Here is a 24,253-nt window from a genome sequence, read left to right as displayed (position 1 = left end):
TGGTTACTTGTATAATTGGCTCCAAGACTAAAATGTTAGTGACATCGGGCATATATGTAACAAAATGAATTTAATCTACATATTTATCATGACCATGCTCGTTATCATGGGCAACATCATCATAATAATCTTATTTATCTCACGACAGAAATCGTAACGTTCAAAATGATGATAATGGTGGTGGTGGTGATGGTTTTGGTGGTGGTGGTGATGGTGGTGGCGGGGGGGGGAAAGGTGGTGGCGGCGGCGCAAAGTTAGTGGAGAAAAGCAGGTGAGGAAAAGGTAGTGGAGGGAGGGAGGAGAAAAATAAGGTCAATGAGGAAAACATTCATAGCTTCGTCAGTAATGTCCACTTTTCTGTTGGGACTCATTTAACTTTTCTCCATATAAATTAGTGATCTTGCTCCAAAGTTAGTTATCAATATATGAAAAAAATGCACAGTGGTAATGCATTCATAAGCTGTCAATTCAATTCACATGAAGATCTAATTTGTTTTGTTGGTTCTGTTTTTTATTAAACAAAACCACGTTATTTGCTCTGTTCACTTGCATTTGATATTGACTCTAGTTAAAAATTTGTGCCTCAGTACGAATAGAAGATATTAATATTTCAACCCAAGTTCATTGTAAGATCCCACTCTTTTTTAGCACCAGATCAACACTGATCAAGCAGACCTATGATCAAAACTGTTTATTACAGATATGCTTGACCCGTATTTCAGCAGATAATTGTTTAAAGGAGTACATTATCTTATGTTTCTATCCTTAAAGAAAGCATATTGAGTTGCTAGTGAGTTCTAGCTTACACTTCCCATTGCTTGGCTTCTTTCAAAGTGTCTATTTTGAGGTTCTATCGTCAATATTTAAAATTGTAGAAACGGTATTGTAAGCTGGATTAAATAGACTTGCACATGTTTATATTATTAAACCACTGGAAGACAGAGAACACGCAGAACTTGTATAATTTTGGAAAAAAATGCGTTGCTTATTTCTTCCGGCTGTTTACATTCCAATATAAAAATCCCACCGAGGTTATTTTTGCTTTTCATGTATCCATGTCGATAAAATAGAATATCAGTCAAATGCTGTAATAGACAAATTCGCCTCCCTGACAATCATCCATCCTGTGCCAAAATTAAAATTCTTTAGTTGAAAGTTCCTAGTGCATTGGTAGAATCGTTAATGCGCGGTACTTAGTTATGCTTCCTTACTCTCTGATTTCAATTCTCTCAAACAACATTTCTTTTCGTCTTTCCAATAAAATAGGTACCATTCAAGTGCTGGAGTCAATTTAATCGACTAACCTCTTGCAAAAGTTTTTGCAGGCTTTTGGTGAGTTTTGTCACGTGATAATTTAACTTAAACTTCTGTATCATGAGGCTTTTTAGGGAAAGCATTGTATAGAGTGAATTATGGAGGAAAGGGTGCATTTTGTGATATACTATGTTGATAAGGACTTTAGTAAATTCATGCTAACTAGGTTGTATTTTGTCGGTAACCGGATATGGAAAAACCATCCACTCAATAAAGAGGAAAAAATTTGAACTGACTGGCGTTTATTTAACGTATTAAAAATTTAGAGCAACTCCATTCTAAAAACCATCATTATTTTAATATCGTAACATTGGTCTTACAAGTGCTAAATACGACAAACAGCAAATGTCAGGATTCATCACTGTTAGAAAGTTCTTTTCATTTTCTATTTAAAACAATGCAAGCCCCTTTTCTTCATAACATAAATAAGAAAAAAACAAATATAGCTGTCGCTTGCAAGCCAGTATGAACTGGTAGCATGTGACTGAAAGAAGAGAGAGGGGGGGGAGAGAGGGGAGAGAGAGAGAGAGAGGGGAGAGAGAGAGGGGAGAGAGAGAGGGGAGAGAGAGAGGGGGGAGAGAGATCCACCGATACTCGACAGGCAAACATGTAAGCTGAATACACTGGAGGAACGCGAAATAAAGACTTTCACAAGGACATAGTACGCTGCCTCGTCTAAGAGTCAAATCCACGATTTTATCTCAAACCCACGAATTTATTATAAATATGCATTTCTGAAAGACTGAAAATGAATATAATACATAGAGAGACACTATGAATTCTGAATCATTTCATATAGTCCTTAAACATTTGTCCTCCTTTACTAATGAAATATATGAAACCTCTTCATATTACATTCTTAATTGTTTAGTTTCATGTTTTCACGATTACAATTGAGGTTTTATATAAACTCCATTTAACATATAAAAGTGAATGAAATAATTAACTTGTTTCAATAGTTGACTGTAAGATATCAACATTGGTATCAACATTGTTTAGGAGTGTTGACCAAATATATTACCATCCTTTGGTTAACTATTAAAGAGACTATCACTGAAAGTTTAGCGTTATGTTAGCAGACTCCTTGCATCATGTAGTAAATGAATTCGAGTCTTAGCTTTAATCTCCCCGCTATTCAGCAACCTGTACACCAAATGAAGAACTCAGATATATATTTTCTTTGATCTAGTTTCCCTTCTCTATATTTCGAAAGAAGCTAATTGGACTTACATTGAATTCCTTCGGGGTGACCAAAGTAAACTAACGTAAATTTTGAAAAATGAGCATATATTTTCGTTTGGCTTCTCATCAATAAAATTTAATTAGATGTAATCCTTTCGGCATTTCCATTTTAAAATTATCGTCAATGTCATGATATGATGGGGATAAAAGGAAGCAGATGATGATAATAGATGATAATAATATTGACGTGACGACGATGACGATAATGACGATGGTGATGATGATAACGATGGTGATGATGATGGTGAGGGTGGTGGTGGTGCTGTTGTTGATAATGATGATGATGATGATGATGATGGTGATGATGATAATGATGATATTCCGATATGACATTGGATTTAACGACGAATGTTGAATGCAATTATGAGTTTTAGGATTGATGATAATAATGTTGAGCACAAAGATGATGATGATGATGATGATGATGATGATGATGATGATGACGATGACGATGATGATGATGATGATGATGATGATGATGACAATGTTGAAAAATGATAATAATATCTCTTAATCTCAATGCTTGCTACGTAACGCCGACAACATACCGACGAAAACGTCACTGAAAAATCTGCATACAAACATCTCTAATGACCTACCTCATAAGACCTTCATTTTTGTTGTCATCATAGTAGTAGTAGTAGTAGTAGTAGTAGTAGTAGTAGTAGTAGTAATAGTAGTAGTAGTCAATATGGTTTTAATTTTATTTTCATCATCCTTTTATTCGTAATTGTCTTTTTTTCTTTTTGGTGATTTTGTTGATAGTTGCGTGCTACGACATCTTTTTTTTTTCTTTGTTGATGGTTGAACCTAAGTGAAATCAAGATACTAAGTTGCGTGGATGTTGGCCCTTTAATTTAGTTTTTGAAATTTTTTCTTCAACGTTCGGTTGCAAAAATCCTCCATAACATGGCAAAAATAAAGTGCGGAAGGGATTCAAGACACAAAACCAAAATATTTAATAGCTCACTTCAGCTATTATCCCTCAACTCATAGAAGCTTCAGAATAGCTGTTTTCGTTTGCGTCTTTCTCCTCAGTAACAGCATCATATATATCATCATCATCAATATTATCGTTATTGAATACACTCACACTTGATTCTCTTCTTCTTGTACTCCCCTTCTGCTTCCTTCTCATCATCATCTTTGACGTCCTCATCATCAATACCTAGAACATCAACACTGCCAACTGCATTAATGGACTATAGTAATGGTTTAACTTCCTAGATGAGCACACACAAATCAAAAACTGCTTATACGTTGCGATGGACTTTGTTATTCAATACATTATAATCGTTTGTACACCAAAAGCAACAGCATCAATAAAGAATAAATAAAATAAACAATAATATTAACTATCGTTATCATTTTGCTCCAGATCAACGTTGATTGGGTAAACCTATGATCAATTGAGACTATGAAAACTTTGGTATTTATATTAAGCAATCTTTGGTATTATATGAAGCAATCTTTGGTATTCACATTAAGCAATCGTTTCCAAGATTGTACACAGAAAAGATACTGCAAATGACAAGATATGTATATAATAACGATTTTACCTAACTCATGTAAAACTTTAGCTAACAAAAACATGTTAATTCAAACAAGGTTTTCCAAATAAAACTGCCGAGGAGTGGTTGCTCAAGGAATGACCGACATTACACTCACCTTAATAAATGAAGTCAAGAGTTGGTGGTCTATTTTCGTGTGGATTTTAGAATATGGACAACTTATTTTTGGCCATTTCTAATGGCTTACAGGATACTATATTTAGACACGATCTCAATGCCACGACGTGGTTTGTCCGTATCCACATTTGTTTATTCAGAAAATCATGTTGGGGTCAATCAGCAATTGGAAACGTCTGAACAAGTATTTTGAAGCTTTTGCGTCGCCTCTCCAATCAGCTAGCCTTACAAACCCAAGATGGCGTTCCAATCTTGAGCGGGGGACGTTCCTTGGAAACCTCCAGGTGTCTGAAGATACGAGGTTGTCCTGCCTCTGTCGGAGCTTAAACTGCAACAAGTTTGATTGTTCATATTGAGTCCCAATACATTATTTTGTGGGTCCAAGATGACGGTTCTATCAGAAGACCAAAACCCTTACGAAACAATAGAACCACTCTGCCTCTCTTTGCCGGGATATGTAGATCTTGTATCCACCGAAAATTAGCATGAGGTCTTGTGAATCGGAAATTTTGTTTTCGCTGATGCCCAGAATTACTTAAGATCACCGAGAAACTTTATTGTGCAGCTCTCTAGACTCAAGTTCATTTACAATGTATACTCTAATTAAACTAATTTCAATAGAAAAGCCCACTTACATAATTCCTATAGAGGGACAAATGTTCCGTTGCTACAAATGGCTGTGGGTAATTCCCATGCTGATTTTATTCAATCCTCTGCCCCATCTGATCATTTAGTTTTAAAAATGTATTTGTTGCAATATTTCAATTATATTTGAATATTGGGATGGCATTTCTTAATGTAATGTATTTATCGTGTGCGCTGTTCGTATGTCTGTGTATGTGAACCATAGGTTTGTTTTATAGATTTTGGTTATGAATGTGAAGTCAATCATTTCATTTTCCTTGTTCGGTAAACTGTTCTGATGGTGATGTCGTTGGTAGATGGAATAATGATATAGATAGTACTGGTATAGCTTCTGATAGGCTTGCTGTTGGTGCATTCATGTTTACATGCATCTTCCGCTTGTGCTCACTCTTCTTTTTACACATTTATTACCGCTTGCCCTTTTGGTACTTCTGCGCCATCTGCACAACATGATATGTCGGTGTGATGTGGGTTGTGATGGGTATGTATTGGAGAAATTTGTAGCAATGAATTGTTGTTTAATTAAAGATCTTTCTCTTGCAGTTGTATGTAATTTGGTGGCCTTTAATCGCAGGGAATTTTCAGGGATCTATTTTTCATTGATTTTGGTGTACATGTTGCTAAGTTATAGCTTCCAAACTTGTAGTTACTGCAGCAATAGTTGTAACTGGCGTTGTTTAAGTTGCAGTTTCTGCTGCAGTTAATGCTCTTTTCAGGGCTGCGGGCATTACAACTGCTGTTACTGTTGCAGTTGTAACTGCATGCTAATGTTGCTGGTGCTGTGGTTGTTGATGGTGTTGGTGCTCCTGGTACTGAAACTATTGGTATTACTGCTATTATTGCTGCTGGTGTTGTCACTGTTGTACCGATGTCGAAAGAAGTGTTGGCTTTCAAAATCTACTCCTTTGCTATGGACAGATTTCCTTAAAATGATTTGTGCCACCGCAAAAATACCACTTCACCCTTCAGCCATCTTCGCACAATTTTGTGTTATTAATTTTAGATTGGAATCGATGCTTCAGTGATCTGTTTTGATTAATAGGTCAATAAATTGTCTAATTAGGCTGCTGCAGAATATTACTGTCACGAATCACAGATTCTTACATCTGGGGTTTCGTCGACTATCATCATTTTACTTTTTCTACAATGAATACAGAATCGGATGTGGGCAAATGCGGCACTGTTTAGTCTTATTGTGAATAGTTTCTTGATCTGGTCTTCTATAGACATTTTCACCTCTATTGTGTTGCCACTTTCCTCCTGATGACGTATGTTATAGTATGATAGATCAACTTGAGGAACTTTTCCATTTGCTGTTGCATCACCAGATCAATTTTTCAATTTTTCTTATTGTTTTTGTATGTTTCAGGTTTGAAGCTGGTTTCTTAGCAGATGTTTTCTAGTATTTTGGCTCAACAATTGTCTCTACGACTAAATAAGCTCTATCAGGCAGACAACGTGTTCAGAATACACTTACGGAAGATTTGCAAGTTTTGATGTCTTCTTATTGTGTTAGGGTTAATGGTAAGGCTTAATTGTGATGTTGGCAGCAGAGGTAGAATTTAAAGGTGTGTTGAAGGAACAATTTGTTTCTTTTTGTTCTAAATTCTCATTTTTCTTGACGTTGCTTTCGTTATCGTAGTTCTATTTTCTGTTTTCACCTTCCTTGTCAAATTTTTATTTCATTTGTTCATGTTGTTATTGTTATTAAAATTATTGATGTTGTCATTGTTGCGTTCACCAATGATGATGGAAGAGGTTACTTTAATTTAAAGTTGTAAAATAAGTGTGAAAACAGATTTTTCAATTCCAGGGCTAACTCGCTTGTTCTGTGCACAATATTTGACCACATGCTTTTTCTTGTACCTCTAAAGAAATGGATAAATGCTACAAAATCAGTTAAACATTTCGCCATGAAGGAGCAAAACTACAACACAGCCAAGTAGCTGCTCACAATATCTGTGTCTTTGTGTTATATAAAATGCGAAGTGATGGTGCTCTTGACATTGCAAAAATATTAACAATAACTATTTCATATTTTGACATTTGATCATTAATCGTAAAGTGGGTTGGTAAATTACACTGTCCTCAGTACTTCACCGGTACTTTAATCCTAACGACTCGAAAAGATGAAAGGAAAAATCAGTCTCGACAGGAATTTAGCTCGGATTTTAAAAAGCTATAGAAAATGCTGCTTAGCATTTACAACACTAAGCGTTCTGACAACTTTGTGTCTTATTAACAACAGTTATAATAATTTTAAAATAAATAAATAAATAAATGATAATAATAATAATAATAATAATAATAATAATAATAATAATAATAATAATAATAATAATAATAATAATAATAATAATAATAATAATAATAATAATAATAATAGTAATAATAATATTGGGTAGGACAGCGCTGTGCTTGAAAAGCATCGAGAAAGGCAATACGATAGACAATTACTGGCCGATATCCTGTTTGCCACGAATGTTGAAATTATTGACTGGAATACTCACAGGGTCAATGTATGAACATCTGGTAAAAAATGCCACATGAGCAGAAGGGTTGCAAGGGTAAGTGAAGAGGTACCAAGGATCAAATCCTAATAGAAAGAACTGTACTTAGAGACTGCGCGAGGTGAAAAACTAACTTAGCCATGTCATGGATCGACTATCGCAGGGCGTACGATATGATCCCACATTGTTGGATTATGGAATGTATCAACTTATTTGGTATTGCATCGAATGTTGAGCGATTGTTTGGAAAAGTATGGCGAACTGAAGGATGGACCTGACAGCATACGGAAGAAGTTTAGGGACAGCAGAAATCAGGAGGGGCATCTTGCAAGGGGACTGCCTGACCCTACTCATCTTTGTACTGTGCTTGACACCACTAACTGATTTTGGGGAAAGCAAAAGCTGGGTATGTATTCAAAAGCCACCAACAAATAATCTCCCATTTGTTACTCATGGATAACCTCAAACTGTATGGTAAAAATGAAACCCAAGTCAGTTCCCTCGTTGATACGGTGTATAGTTTCAGTGCTGGTATCTCATTGGAGTTCAAACTGAGAAAGTGTCTTGTGTTAGTATTGAAGAGAAGCAAAATCAAAGGTGTGGACGGGCTCTCGATACCGTCAGGGGAGGTTATGAAGCAGATAGAAGAGACGGGCTATAAGTACTTGGGGATTTTGCAATTGGATACATTGATGGAGAAAGAAATGACAGAAAAATTTAAGGTGGAGTACTTGCGCAGACTGAGACTGATCCTTAAGTCGAAATTAAACGGACGGAATAAGATCGAAGCTATCAACAACTTAGATATGGAGCAGGGGTTATCGCATGGACAGTAGACGAACTAAACAGCTTAGACAGAAAGACAAGGAAGTTGCTGACTCGATATGGGTTACTCCACCCCCAAAGTGACACAGGCAGACTTAAGTACTAAGAAAAAGAGGGGGAAGAGGACTTATTGAATGCGAAAATAGCACTAGAGCAGAAGAAAACAACATAGCATGGTATGTAAAAAAATTTTCACAGATGTAAGAAGGCCAAGCTTGTGTAGGCTGAAAGATTGCAAAAAGAAAGCACTGTACAAGCAATTGTAAACAAATAAAATGAAAATAGGTGGTTACCCACCTATTTTCATTTTATTCGTTTACAATTGCTTGTACAGTGCTAATGCATGGTCGATTTCACAGGGAAGTTGAAGATGAGACAGACAGAGAAAAAAAGATGGCTGTGGATGACTAAAGGAGATTTAAACGAGAAACGGAGGCTGTATTCTGTGCTGCCCAAGAGCAATCACTAAGAGCAAACGACATAAATTACAGAGTACACAACACATCAGGAAGAGATAAGTGCAGATTCTGTAGACAAAATGGTGAAAACATATGGCATATTACCAGTCAATGTACGCCACTAGCCCAGATGGAATATAAGAGACGCTATGACTATATAGCAAGGCTTGTCCATTGGACACATGGCAAAAAGTATGGACTTGACAGAGCAAACCCGAAGGTGTCACAAAAAAATCCTGTAGGATTTTATGATTTAGTGTGGCCATGAGGTAGAGAATAGGAAGGCAGACATAGTCTTAATTGAGAATGAAAACAAACTATGCTGAATCATAGATATAGCATGCCCAGCTGACATCAATGTATGCGATAAGGAGGAAAGAAATGTATATGGATATGACGGGTTAGCTTGGGAGGTAAAGTAGTTGTGGTCGATGGAAATGGTGGTAGTAGCAACAGTAATTGTCTGAGCCCTGGGAACAGTGACTAAACATCCTGAGAAGTGCGTGGAAAAAATAGGGGCTGCAATAAGGGTGGAGAACGTTCAGAAAACAGCACTGCATGGTACCGCACGAATACTCCGGAAAGTGTTCGAAAAATAAGGGTTGTTACCTTAGTTTACTGGTAGTGAACAATTGACACCGTAGTACATCTCCAGTGTTAGAAGCTGTGCAAAGCAATAATAATAATAATAATAATAATAATAATAATAATAATAATAATAATAATAATAATAATAATAATAATAATAATAATAAAAATAATAATAATAACAACAACAATAAAAAGTACAACGATATTAATAAAAATAAATTACTAATCTCAAATGTGAAGAAAATCGATAAATCTAATATTTATGTAACTTTTTGCACATAGGATTTTATGAAAGGCATAAGGAATTAGGCTGAATACATATAATTACTTACATATTTGCCTAGATATATAAATATTTACAGACACACATATATATATATATATATATTACAACGAAATTACATCCACGCATAAATTTAGATGGCTGCAATGATGTAAAATATACAAAAGAACGTACATAGATATACACCAAACAGACACACACGCACACAAAACACACAGACATATATATATATATATGCCTACATATACGCATGTAAATGCATGCATGTGCATACATAAATGTATACATACATAGATACTTATATGTAAATACATATATACACATACTTATTATACCTCTATATTTCGTCCATATATAAATACATATAAGCATGTGTGTGTATGTACGTACATGTGTGTGTGTGTATGTGTGTGTGTGTGTGTGTGTGTGTGTGTGTGTGTGTGTGTGTGTGTGTGTGTGTGTTTATAAGACATTTGTCTTCACTTCCTTCCGAATTTCCCATCGAAAGATTTTTCAGTATTACATAACAGTAATATAATATATGCTAGAAGCAATTAGAAAGGAATATGTATATACATATATATATAGATATATATGAAATATAACGGTAAAAAAAAAGGACCAAAGAGGTGAGTGCTAAAAAAAAATGAGCAAATCGAGGAAAAGGATTCAACGTATTATTTGCGCATGCGAAAAAATCTTCCCAACCGCCCCACACTCTGATCTTTATGGCAAACAATCCTAGCAATTAAGAAAGCCGCTGGCGCTGTATTTTGACAGACTTAATTTCGCTAAAACCTTCTGATTTGCTGAATTTTTTGTTGCACCATTTTGTTTGGTCTTCTTTTTACTGTTTGTTGTTCGTATTGTTACCGTTGCTGGTTGTCGTATGTCTTGTGATTCGAAATTCTGCTTTTGTTGTATATGTCGTATTTGCTGCTACGTTTTGTTTAATAAACATGCTATTGTGTTGAAAATAATAAAGTTAACTGGAATCATCTTCTACAACTTTATATATATATATGTGTGTGTGTGTGTGTGTGTGTGTGTTTGTGTGTGTGTGTGTGTGTGTGTGTGTGCTTGTATATATATACTTTATATATATATATATATATATATATATATATATATATATGTATGTATGTATGCATGTATTTATGTATGTATGTATGTATGTATGTGTGTGTGTGCTTGTGTGAGTGTGTTGCATAATATATACTCAGTCAACCAGCTAACTTTCACGCTTTATATGTATCTCCCGATAACATCATCCACATTTATCCTTAAACTCATCGTACAAGTGTAAATATATATAGAAAAGATAATAGACTGAGACATTGTGTGTGTTTATATTATATAATATATATATATGCATATCTAGAAGTTGGCTGCAACTTGATTTCGAGCAATGCTCCTGCATCATTGTTCTCTTAACCATGAGAAGCACAAATGTGAGTTTTCCTTCTCGTTAGTAACATACTGCCTTTTAGTCCTTCATGGTAATGATGGGCATCTCTTGCAGTGGTGTGAATTGTGAAGGACATGTTTCGTTCGTCTACAAGCTTCACGAGAGTAAATTTGCCAGAGAACAACTACAAAAACAGAAAATATAAAGACAACGTTCTTAACAGCACAAGCAACAACCATACCAACGGCAGCAAGAACAAAAGCAACAACAACAAGAATAACAACAGCACCATCAACAGCATCACCGATAGCAACAGCAACAAAAGCGACAGCAATAATAACCACAGCAGCAATAAGAATAATGATGGTGACAAAGTAAATGGTCTAGGCTACATCATAGGGGACTAGGCTACACTATAGGAAGGGATTCTTTTACAAGAATAAATGCGAAGTCAGCACAATAATTCTCGCTCACCCTATTCCACAAAGAAGCACGCTAGAAGCAGGCATGATAGCTTGTGAAGGTAAGTGAGACTAACACTCAAGTTTGGGCTGCACCTGCCCTGCACCTGCCCTGCACACATTTCTGTATTGCTTCATTTCGGTTGAAATACGACGACTAGGAGAGCGACACAATTTCAAATTGAAAGAGCCCTCAAAGAAATATTCGTTTATGTAGATCATATCGCTAGCTTAAGACATTTCGGAAGAATAGAGGGCCTCGACAAGAGCGAAGCTATCGTGCTGAAGCGCTACATACATTTAGTAGGTGCAAAGGAGCTCAACCTCTGCGCAACACATTTAAGAAGATGAACCTGTTGAGTTAAAAGCGAGTTCCACCTGGCCTGGATATCTAGTGGCATTCTCCTCGACCTCAAAGCAACGGAGAAAGAGACCTGGTTTAAAACCACGGTTGAGATCCTCTTCAGGTCCAACTGATGACGTAGGAAAAACTCTAGACATTATTTACCCGTGCTAAGTACACTAACTATGTACAATAACTATGTTGAAAAAGACTAAATGTCAGTCGTGCAGTTCAGGGGTCTTTGTCTACACCAAAGAAGAGACTAAAGCCAGAACCCCAATGTGTTATTGTAGTTACAAAAGAATACTGAAATATAAACTTGGAAGAAGCGTATATCGTCAACAATAGGTTATACAGTAGGCATCATAATATATTTGACCGCATTTTTGAGATGCTTCCATTGCAATAAATTCGTCACATATGTGTTTGGAGACCTACGTCCTTCAGGCAATATGGCATAACCTTAACATAAAAACGGAGACTAAATTTCCTAATGTTATGGGACAATGGCAGTGACATATTACAAAGCTTTGAGATACGCCAACAGATAATTTGATTTTAAAACATGATCCAGATATTACATTTAAAATCACGAATCGAAATAACATTAGCTATAATGATAAACTCGGCTTTTATAACTCAAATATAACATGTAAAATAACGGAAAATGTACCAAGGTCAAGAAGCATTGGATAGAAGTAAACTGGATGTGAAATACAACAAGAATGCGGTACCAATAAGAATCACCACTCAAATAAACGTATCTGAAGTTTCACATTTACATCCTCAAAATTATCGCTACTGCGCTCTTCACTTCCAATTAAATTGCATAATTGACGGAGTGCACATTCTAAAACTACGGGTTCTCAACCGTTTTTTGCCTGTGATCCCCTTGATTCTTATTTTATTCTTCTGCTGTACCCACACCCTATAACAATTTGAAAAAGATATTTTTATTATTGAATTGTATGTGAATATTGTTAAAATATGTTGCATACTGTACAAGTATAACCGATTTATTGCACATATTTTTTAACAATTAAACTTTATGTGACCCCTGGTTGAGAAACATTGTTCTAAACAGTCATGCTGCAAATCTAAAAGTTTCCTGCACCTCATTCGCAATACTGTCATCACACTGTCAAAATTGATAGAATTCATAGTGTGTTTAAAAAACTCTAACTACACCACAGACATGTAAAAGGTACGATGGAAATGTTAACGCTAAACAGCAACAAGACATCTCAAACACAGAGGATCAATAATAATGCATATACACCTTTCTCTTCTCCTCAAGTGATATTAATGCATAGACATTACAAACACTGAGGCGCAATTCGAAGGGAAATAAACACTCACAAAAAATACTGGGAATATTTAATATATTTTGTTTCAATCAATAATCGTTCATATTCCTGATAGTGATTTTCACAAAATCAACAATTGTTTCAAAATCTGGCGCGAAGCCAGTAATTTTAGAGATAGGTTAAGTTAATTACATTAGCTCCAGTATTTGAGTGGCATTTTGATTTAGCGACCCTCAGTAGGATGACAGGCAACATTGACCTCGGAAGGGCTTGAGCTCAGAAAATTAAGAGCCGGAATAAATATGACACATCATTTTCCAACGCTTTAGTGATACTGGCAGCCCTTCCTATTATTAATGATACTAACAATATCATATATATACATACATACACACACACACACACATACACACACACACACACACACACACACACACACACACACACATATGTATATAAAATATATAGTTTTCGGGAAAATAACCAAGTTTCAAGAATTCATCGATGAAAATCCACTATCACATATAGTAAAATTAACAATTAAAAGCACAATAAATGAGTATAATATAAAACAGAGTAGATATCATAAGATAAAGATAATAAAATGACTACACGTGTTTCATTACCTATTTTCAAATAGAAAGGAAGTTTAAATCGATTAAAATCAATTAAAATCAATTGAAATTATCGAAAATAAAATCTATTAAAAAATATAGCTAATCTTCAGGTCAATAATTAAAATAAATAAATATATATATCTCAACCAACAATAAGTACCAAATGAATTTATATGAAATACTTATTTATAAAGATAGAAAAATTATTAAAAATATCAAAATATCAAAATAATAATAAACATACAATAATCATCCCTTCATCCATAATAATATATGCTAACATATATATTATATACAAAAAAACAGCTTACATAAATTATCATTGTTTTAAATTATCATTGTTTTAAATACAATTTGAACGAAGTTTAAGTTTAAAATAATAATGAAGATAAAATTAGTACATATTTAACCGGTGTAATAGTTAAAGCTATACGATTTAAAACTAAAAACGTTTATTTAATTAACATTTTGTCCCTAATATTATTATTATATATATATATATATATATATATATACAAATAGTAGTAGTAGTAGTGGGGAATGCACTGTATCGCCGCGTTGCTGCATCCAACATTTGATTCCCTACGACACCTAGCGAATGATGCCTTTACACCAAGAAAACCCTCCAACGCATGGGTTTGTCTGGGTAAATTTTGCTAGCAAGGGTTTTAGGAGGTCGGAGTGTAAATCTTACGTGAACCTCTTTTCGCCGCCTTTTATGATGCGCAGAAGAAACGTCGGGTTTATTTTCGGACTTGCCGGTTCCCACACAGTATTAGAGTAGCGTGAAATGTAGTGTTCTATTAAAGAACACAGCACGATGCCAGTTACGGGAAACGAACCCAAAAATCTGGTGATCGGATGTGCAAACACACTAACCAAAGTTACACGCCTTCACAAAAAGCATAATGAAGAAATATAATATACTGTCAAATGTAATAAACTGGCAAATGAATACTTGTCTTATACAACAAGCTCTGTATTAATCTGCTGGAAAATGTCGTTATACAAAAATGCAAGGCATACATTATTGATGATATCAAATTTCAATAGTTTAAGATTTGAGGGTCCCAGAACAAGAGCTGCTTTATCATCTCAGAGAAATCCTGCAAGAGACTGGTCGAATAAAAAAAATTCAGCATTGCCGTCTGACCTAAGACAGGGAAATATAATGATTTTGAAAACAAGCATAAACATCGAATTTGACTGCCATCATAAAGAATTGTAACATTAAGAGTTCAGTATGTTCAGTATTTGGATGTATCAAATGTCAAGGGTTGCACACGACATTCAAATATATAAATATTTGATAAAATCATTATATTCTTGTTGGACAAGAACGTAATTTGCTTGCTATATTTTGTTATTTATATTAAAATCAAGAGAATGCAGAATTTATGCCTGATGTCATACATGTAGTGTGGAGGCGCAATGGCACAGTGGTTAGGGCAGCGGACTCGCGGTCATAGGATCACGGTTTCGATTCCCAGACCGGGCGTTGTGAGTGTTTATTGAGCGAAAACACCTAAAGCTCCACGAGGCTCCGGCAGGGGATGGTGGCGAACCCTACTGTACTCTTTCACCACAACGTTCCCTCACTCTTACTTCCTGTTTCTGTTGTGCCTGTAATTCAAAGGATCAGCCCTGTCATACTGTGTCACGCTGATTACCCCACGAGAACTACGTTAAGGGTACACGTGTCTGTTGAGTGCTCAGCCACTTGCACGGTAATTTCACGAACAGGGTGTTCCGTTGATAGGATCAACTGGAACCCTCGACATCGTAAGCGACGGAGTGCCAACATACATGTAGTGTCAGATATTTTCATGTCCTTTACCACCCAGTGTTCCAGCAATGCTTTAAAAAGTATCAAATTCGCAGTAATTTATATACTATAAGTGACTTAATTATTATTACATTTGTCTTTCACCTGAAGACATTTCTGCAGACAAACAAGTGATTAATATTGTTTTCAAATCGACTTAAGTTCTCCTCTCAGAGGAGGAGGTAAATCGATTACATCGACCCCAGCGTTCGACTGGTACTCATTTCATCGACGCCGAAAGGTTGAAGTGAAAAGTTGACCTCCATAGCATTTGAACTCAAAACGTAAAGTTGGATGAATTGGTTTCAAATTGGCTTCAAACTTCGGTACAAAGCCGGCTACTTCGATGGAGTAGCTCAAATGGTATCTTATCGACCCCCTTCCCCCCACGAAAGGCTGAGAAATGAAGGTGACTTCGGTGGAATTTGAACTCATAGCGTAGAGAGACGAAATATAGCTAGTCATTTTGTCCGTCTTTGCGTTCCGAGTTCAAATTCTGCCGATGTTGACTTTGTTTTCAGCCTTTCGGAGATCGATATAATAATTACCAGTCAAGTACTGGAGTCCGTCTAATCGATTTACACCCTCCCTTTAAATGTCTGGCCTTGTGCCAAAATTTGAAGCCCATATTACGAGGATGGACTGAAAAGTTAATTGGCTGAATATGAAGGTGTGAATTTTGAGCTATGGAATTTTGCATGCGTTAATTTCAAGTCATGAAAAACGTCAGATTTTCCTTTCCACTTAAAGTGACATTTGATGGTTCTTACACGACTTCAGAAGTAATTAGTAGCAATAGCAGATATGATTCATCATTACTACGATACTTGTTCCCAGCCATATGTTTTTTTCATGTTGGAAAACGGGTGATAGTAAAATGGGGCCAAATGAAGAGAATAGGGAGAGTGATGAACCAATTCAAAAGCACAGTCATGCACAGTAGTAGTCATTGTAACCAAGGACGTGTGTGCTGTAGCATAGTCCTCATGAAACAGAATCCCTTTTGTCAGTTTTCCTGAACGTTTGGTCTTGATAGCCTTTCGTAACTGCCTTAGTAACTTGTGTCAGCATGAATGTTGTTCGGGTTAAACCCTTTTGCTGCAGGTACTTTATAACACACGATGTTGAATTTTGTCGCTTTTCAAGAGAAATCACTACTAGTTACTTTTCAAGTCTTCTTTGACCACTCAAACGTCAGTTTATCTCAATAGAAACACACAATTGTTAATAAGATGTGTTAAAATAAACGCATGCAAGATTTTCACAAGTCAAGCGTTTCACTTTCAGAGTCAGCCTACGAACTTTTCAGCCGCCTATCGTAATGGTAGATTTGGGAATCTCTGAATGAAGACAAGTTACTGAGTCCGATACTCGCTCGGTAGTATGTGAACATGCACGGTAGGTTAGTCACTTCACGACACAAAACTGCTCAAATTTTTGTTTACAGAAAGACAGGATGAGCTTCACAGCGAGAAAATTTTTCGTATTAAATATGATGGAAACTTTTTGGGATTATAAAATTACATGCGTTTATTTTTTGTTGATATTATTTACGAACTCTTATAAATATTGTCTTTTAATTTACATCTAAGTATTATAATATTCGTTCTTTTCTTTCGACTTTTTCGTGGAATAGTAAACAAAATAATTCCATGCATCAATGATTCAGGTTTCGTGTCAAATTTAAGTAAGCGTCAGAACATTTCTCGTATAAGCAAAATGTTGCTGGAATTGCCTGTATTCTTCATAATTCACACGGAGTTTGACTGTCAGATTTAAACTCCTACTGTGATTGATACATAGCTAGATACATAGGCAGCGAAAAATATACTGGGGCATTATTCGAAATAGTGAAAGTATACGCAGAATCAAATAAATATTAATCGTTTGAAGAGTCATAGGAAGGGTGCTGCAAGAGTCATAGGAAGGGTGCTTCTAATGATGGAAAGTTTGTCAGACTTGGTGCGCTTACAAATGTGCACATTTTCGTTATGTATTTTGTTCACTCCATTCTTGTTCTTGTTTTATAGCACGGCCAAATACGATTATTAATCGATATATTCATATCAGAATGTTATGGAATGTAAAAATAATCATAGTAAAATTAAAGCTTGAATGAAACTACACTCAGCACAAGAGGGAATAGATGATTGGTTGTTGTAAGCAGTTGATACAGGGTAAAATCCTCCTGGGGTAGAACTTGACAGAAATAGTGAAAGGTTTTTATTGCATTACCCCGCATGTAGAATCATGTTAAGGAATGAATAATTCAATTGATTAGTTCTCATCACTGCAAGTCCTGGATATAGTATAAGAAATATGAAACATATTTAGAACGGCCACTTAAACCATACTGGAATAGGCAATTGCGAGGGTCTTTTCGTGGGTTACAGAAATGCCAGCCATAACCTTTTTAAAAGCTGGAACGTCTTGGATAATATGGTACTATCTACACTACGTAGTACTAAATACAAAAGACGCGATAATAATAGTCGAAATTATTTGATTTCAGGTTTGCATGATTAATGTTAATCCGGAGCGAATAATGGCAACAATTTATCAAAGGTATTAACAAATATTCACTGAACCTACATAACCTAAAACGAACATGTGAAAAGTCTAAATTTTCTAAATGAACTTTCGTTTCCAACTTTTTGCAATGTCATTTCTTTCAGGTGTAATAAAAGGTTTCACCTTGTGTAATAAAGTGTTTCGTTTTGCAACCACTGTCTTACATTAAATAATTTTAAGCAATTATGCCTCAACTATCAGAGATATGTGTTTCATTGCGATAGGTTTGTGCATTTGTTATCAAGTGAAAAACATGAAAACCTAAATAATTCTGCAGACGCAGGATTGTCTGGGTAGCTGGAAGTTCACTTCTCAAGCGCATGGTTCGGGGTTGAGTCCCACTGCGTGGCCGATCAAGGCCTTGTGAGTGGATTGGTAAACGGAAACTGAGGAAGCTTGTTGTATATATTTATACGTGTGTGTGTGTGTGTGTATGTGTGTGTGTGTGTGTGTGTGTGTGTGTTTCGTGTGTCTTTGTGTCTGTGTTTGTCCCCCACAGCCGGTGCTGGTGTGTTTATGTAACTTAATAGTTTGGCAAAAAAAAAAAGGAATAACCACCTGGGTTAAATACTGGAGTCGATGCACTCTACTATAATTCTTCAAGGCCGTCTCCCTGCATGACCGCTGTCTACTAACTGAAACAAGCAAAAGATATAATAAGATTAAATTCATAGAAATAAAACAAATTTAAGTGGGAAATAAGTAATTTCTTGACAGAACGTACTTTACTTAAAGGTTGTGTGTTATGCTAATTAGACCGTTTTTGAACGCATGTCATATTTAACTTTTACCGAAATTGTTCAAATGGAAATAGTTAAGAGTGAAATAATATGATGATTCAGATTTCCAATTGGTAGCTTTCTGAATGGAAATGCTGACTTCACTTGATTACTATGAACAATTAGACATTTACAATTGTAATTCGTTAATGCAGTTCCGTTAGGCTGAACTAGACAGGAAATTATGTTTTGGCCTCTTTTCGAAATCAAGTTATTGTAGCAGTTTAATAGTTGTACACGTGCTACCATTGCATCATATATATACATATGTCTGTATGTGGTTGTGTGTATGAGTATGTATATATATATATATATATATATATATATATATATATATATATATATATATTGGATGTGTATTGCTAATAATAATGATGGTGATGATAGCAATAATAATGGGACCCTGAGGAGATGGAGTATCCTATATTTTATAATATTTTATAATATTTTATGATATGTATTAATCATTCTGGGTGTTCTATCGAAATGTACATAGGTCTATTTATTTGTTATTATTATTGTTATTGTTGTTGCAATAAAGTATTTTCAATGGATCAATTTTGAGCTCTATTTAAAGTTGACATATATATATATATATATATATATATATATATATATATATATATATATATATATATATATATATTTGTGTGTGTGTGTGTGTGTGTGTATGTGTGTGTATGTGTGTGTGTGTGTATTTATATATGCATACGTATATTCATATATATATATTTATGCATACATACATACATACATACATACATACTTACACGCGTGCGTTTAGTGGTATAGGCACTAGAGTTCAGGAAAACATGTACGATTATCACTAATACTGATACATCCATTATGATGCACACAAGGGAGTCATTGCATTTTCATGTTAATTCCTATTGGGGAAAAAATATGGGGATGACCAATTTGATGTCGCTATAGTTTGGTCTTTACATCGTACATGTCTTTCAAAACGAAATAAAAGAACGCAACATAGAATTAAATAAAGACGAAAGTATAGAAATAGTACATAACAAAAATTGACCTATACAGAACCAAACAGCTTAAACTACTATGAAATACTCCTCCATATAGCATGAATGTGGCTTCGAATATAACTAATATAGCTAGAAATCATAGATAACCACTTTTTACATTAACATGAATACCACAAAATCTTCAAAAAAAAAACACAGTTTATGTTAGCCATAGTTGCCCCGCTAACATATAATCGCTGACTTTCAACTATAATAAGAATAACATTAGTAATCAGCACAAACATCTTGTACGTGTAGAGCCCCTGATACTGTGGCCTGAACAGCAGATAGTGCGATCGAAGTGGTCAATCTCCGCTCGTATCCATTTCCGAATGGGTGCATTTTAGTGGACTACAGCACTATCACATGTGTTGATGGCAATCACATAGTTCCTCGCATTGAGTTTTGACTTCGCGAGATGTTTGAGGCGCTTCGAGAATGCAGTGGTGACCTGACTTTCATTTCTCTGTGCAAGATATTGCCCAGCTCCAGGATCCCAAGTACTTGTATCCACCATCATCCGGGTCTTCCATTCGCCTTCCGTTTGGCAGTTCTATTTCCTTACAACCTGCTCTTCTTGCCTGTTTGAAAGTAAGTAACGCACACTTTGAGATCCCAAATTCAATTCCTAAATCCTTGCTGCATATAGGTACAGTTTCAACCAGCCTCTCTATATCAGGCTCTGTTTACACAAACTGTTCTAACTCATCCATGAAGAGAAGGTGGTAGAGACAAGGTCTATTCTTACTCAGCGCGTTGACTTTGCATAGAACATTGCTTTTGCGTAGAACTACTTTTTTTATTGTTATCTCGGCTAAGTGCTGCTTGTTACAGAAAGACGTGTTTTCTAACTAGAACTGCTGCTCTTGATCAATTCACGCATGCTCTCAGCTCAATAAAGTTCTCATTAACACGATTTGAACTTAGAATGCAACGATAGGGAATTCTAAGGGATAATGTTGGCATCCAATATTGGAATCATGTTATATCGTATTACGGATTGATTTCTTAGACCAGAATAATTGTCAGAATATCTTTTTATTGACAACCGAATGTTGAATTCCTTGTAATTAAAGATTGTACAGTACGACCAGAAATAAGCGTGATTTCCACCAATATTCTAAAGGGACATTCCGTTCTCGAAAATTATTCTTCATCGATCATTCTGACAATTCAGGTGCTTAATTAGAGATTTCACTTCGTTAAAAAAAATTACGCGATTGGCAGCAGCAATTGATTAGTTAATATTATTGCTTTCTAAAGGCGGCGAGCTAGCAAAATCGTTAGCACGCCGGGCGAAATGCTTAGCTGTATTCCGTCTGTCTCTACGTTGTGGATTCAAATTCCGTTGTGGTCAACTTTGCTTTTTATTTTTTCGGGGTCGATAAATTAAGTACCAGTTGCGTACTGGGGTCGATCTAATCAACTGTTCCCTTCACCCAAAATTTCGGGCCTTGTGCCTAGAGTAGAAAAGAATATTACTGCTCTCTAGAATTATGAAACGCCAAAACGACAATGTTTTGAGTGTCACTTAGTAAGAAAGCGTCGTATGTAAATATTGCAAAATCATTTTGTCAGTACCTACACCGATCCTACTAATTCAACACATATTGATTTTACGCTTTGACACACGGCCAGCAATGACGGGGGAGAGAATAAGTCCATAACAACGTCTCCCGTGATCAACTGGTACTCATTTTATCGATTTCGAAAGATCAAGAGGAAAAGTTGACTTCAGCGGAATTTGAACTCAGAACGTAAAGTTGGACAAAATGCCGCTAAGCATTTAGCCTGGCGCGCTTATGAATCTGCCAGCTCACCATCTGAAGTATCAGAGAAAACATTTATCGAAAACTGTAAGACATGGAAACAAGAGAACCAAACAAAATCAGAAGTGACATAAATGAAATATAAAGGGTGACAGAGGATAGGGAATGCAATAATCAGGTATGTGTTGGGAGACCAGTAGATAATGTAACCCTAGATGTCTGAAAGAAGGAAAAGAAGTTGGTCAAGACTGGAACACTTTTCGTCACAGTTCTAATGGAACAGCGCTGTTCTAGTACTAAGTAAAAGACACGAAACTGTTTTACTTGTATTTGTTGTGTCAGCTGGTAGAACATTCTTTTACAAGAAATATATTTTATATGATTTCAAATCAGCATTTCAAATTAAGAAGACACACCTAAAGTATACATGTTTACTACTCTGTGCCACTACTTCCCTCTGATAGAGGATTATATAATTTGTGCATTTGTGTTTCATAGTATAGTTAAGTGACGTGGCAAGGAAAACAGGATTGAACTACGACGATGATTTATAAATTATTGACATATCGACTAGGAAGATATAGTCCCAAACTGTTAACGATATAAATTATAAATATTACAAGAATTCATTGCAAACAGCTAGAAGAAAGATGAAACAGAAGAAAAAGGAATTGATACACAAATAAAACAAATAACTTTAAAGAAATAGAAAAATGTACAGAAATATGGGACAAGAAAAGGAAGTGAAGAAAAATAATACAGTCTACACTCAATATAGAGGGTTACAAAAAATTGAAAAATTTGGAATAACTATTATTTCAAGAAACACAAAAATAAACATTATAATAATTCCTTTGCTTGGTCTTGTGAGGTACATGTGTAAGGGACAATCTGGATAAGAAATCATGCAACTAATATGCATATGATAGATTCAATCTGTAAGCGTAGGAGTAAAGGTATGCAATGCTTTTCCCATGTTCTGAATTTGAAATTGTTTTAGCTATCCATATTCCAGCGATAGAGCTTTGTAGCTCTGTTGAAAACCATCTCCGTCCTTAACAGAAGAATTAAGATAATTGAATGTAGAAAATACAATTCACACATACACAAACATTATGTTTCTACCAACTCACACACGCATATGCTTTGGAAATTAAATGCACAAAAATTGCTTTCCAAATCTGTATCATTTATATCGATAGTTTCACTAAAGCGTCTCTCTTATAGAATGCACACAATAGATATCTTCACATTAATGAAGAAGCGACAGGAATAGTTTCTGTGAGGGAAAATAGGCTCACCAGAGGACATCACGCTTGAAGATTATGATTATCACATATGAAGTATCTCGCTTTTAAGGAACTATCTTACGATAAAATTACTATACGAGTAATGGCAACATGTGAAATGCTTAATTCATCTGTACAGGAAATATTTTCCATATACATGAAAATTCTTAAAATGGTGACCTTATTTTGAAACTTCCGACAAAATAGAAATATCGCCTGGCTAATCTCTGAGAAAAACTCATGGAAGAAAATGATTACAAGTTATATCAAGATGTCTCACCATTGTGATAACATATGATGAGAAACAGTGGCAAAATCAAACGCTTTCGCCATGTACACATCTATATAAAGAACTATATCTGACTGTGAACTAAAATTCCGTTCCCTATAACGCTCCATGCGCCCTAAGAAGCAAAATATGTTCACATTAAACCAAGTCTTTGTATTGATACGCTTCATATATCATCAGAAAAGGAAACCATTCTCAGACTTGCATTTGTTACAACACATCACATATTGCGCAATAAGCTTTTGAAAAGCGAGAAAACGCAAGCGCCACAAAATGATAAACTATTGAAACAATATATATTGTGGAGTGGTTGAGCTCCAACATTGGATAAAAAGTGTCACTAGCGTTGCCTATTGAGGGCTTCAATAAACATATGTTCAATAGCTGCCCCAAAATTTCATTAAATTGTATAGTATTTATAAAGCAATAAATTGTCGTCGATAGTAATTAACCATTTCAACTCCAATACTTACAATAATAATGGAAATTAACTGAAAAATATCCATTATCCATCTACGTAGTCTCTTGTGGAAGAATTTGCTGCCCTGATTCCTTGATATTGAATCACATGATATTGTCTTATAATGAAAGCACATAGGATAATAACGACTTAAAAACAGAATAACTTATTATCATCAGCCATTATCATCCCAAAGATAGAATGATAACAGTTGAAACACACATGAACAGAGCCCCTACAAACAGTACAAATGGGGTTCAGGGGATTCTGGATCTGTACTGAGATGTGACTAAATACATGAAATTTTATTCATATGAAACAACACAATTATAAAAATAACACAGCTTGACCTAAAAGCTAAGAAAATTACCAAAACACTACAAACTAAAGAGGAAATTCTCCATCAAATGTCCTAATTGGACATAAAACAGCATCGCAGTTGATATTCTATAAGACGTAAGAGGCAAGTTCGAGAAACATTGAGAACGCTATCACAGGCTCAAACTATAGTATTAAAAGACCACATAGCATTTCAGATTATATTTGCATAA

This window comes from Octopus bimaculoides, chromosome 2 (genome assembly GCF_046866305.1).
Source record: "Octopus bimaculoides isolate indiv1 chromosome 2, ASM4686630v1, whole genome shotgun sequence".
NCBI classification, from domain to species: Eukaryota; Metazoa; Mollusca; class Cephalopoda; order Octopoda; family Octopodidae; genus Octopus; species Octopus bimaculoides.
This window is presented reverse-complemented; position numbering follows the sequence as displayed.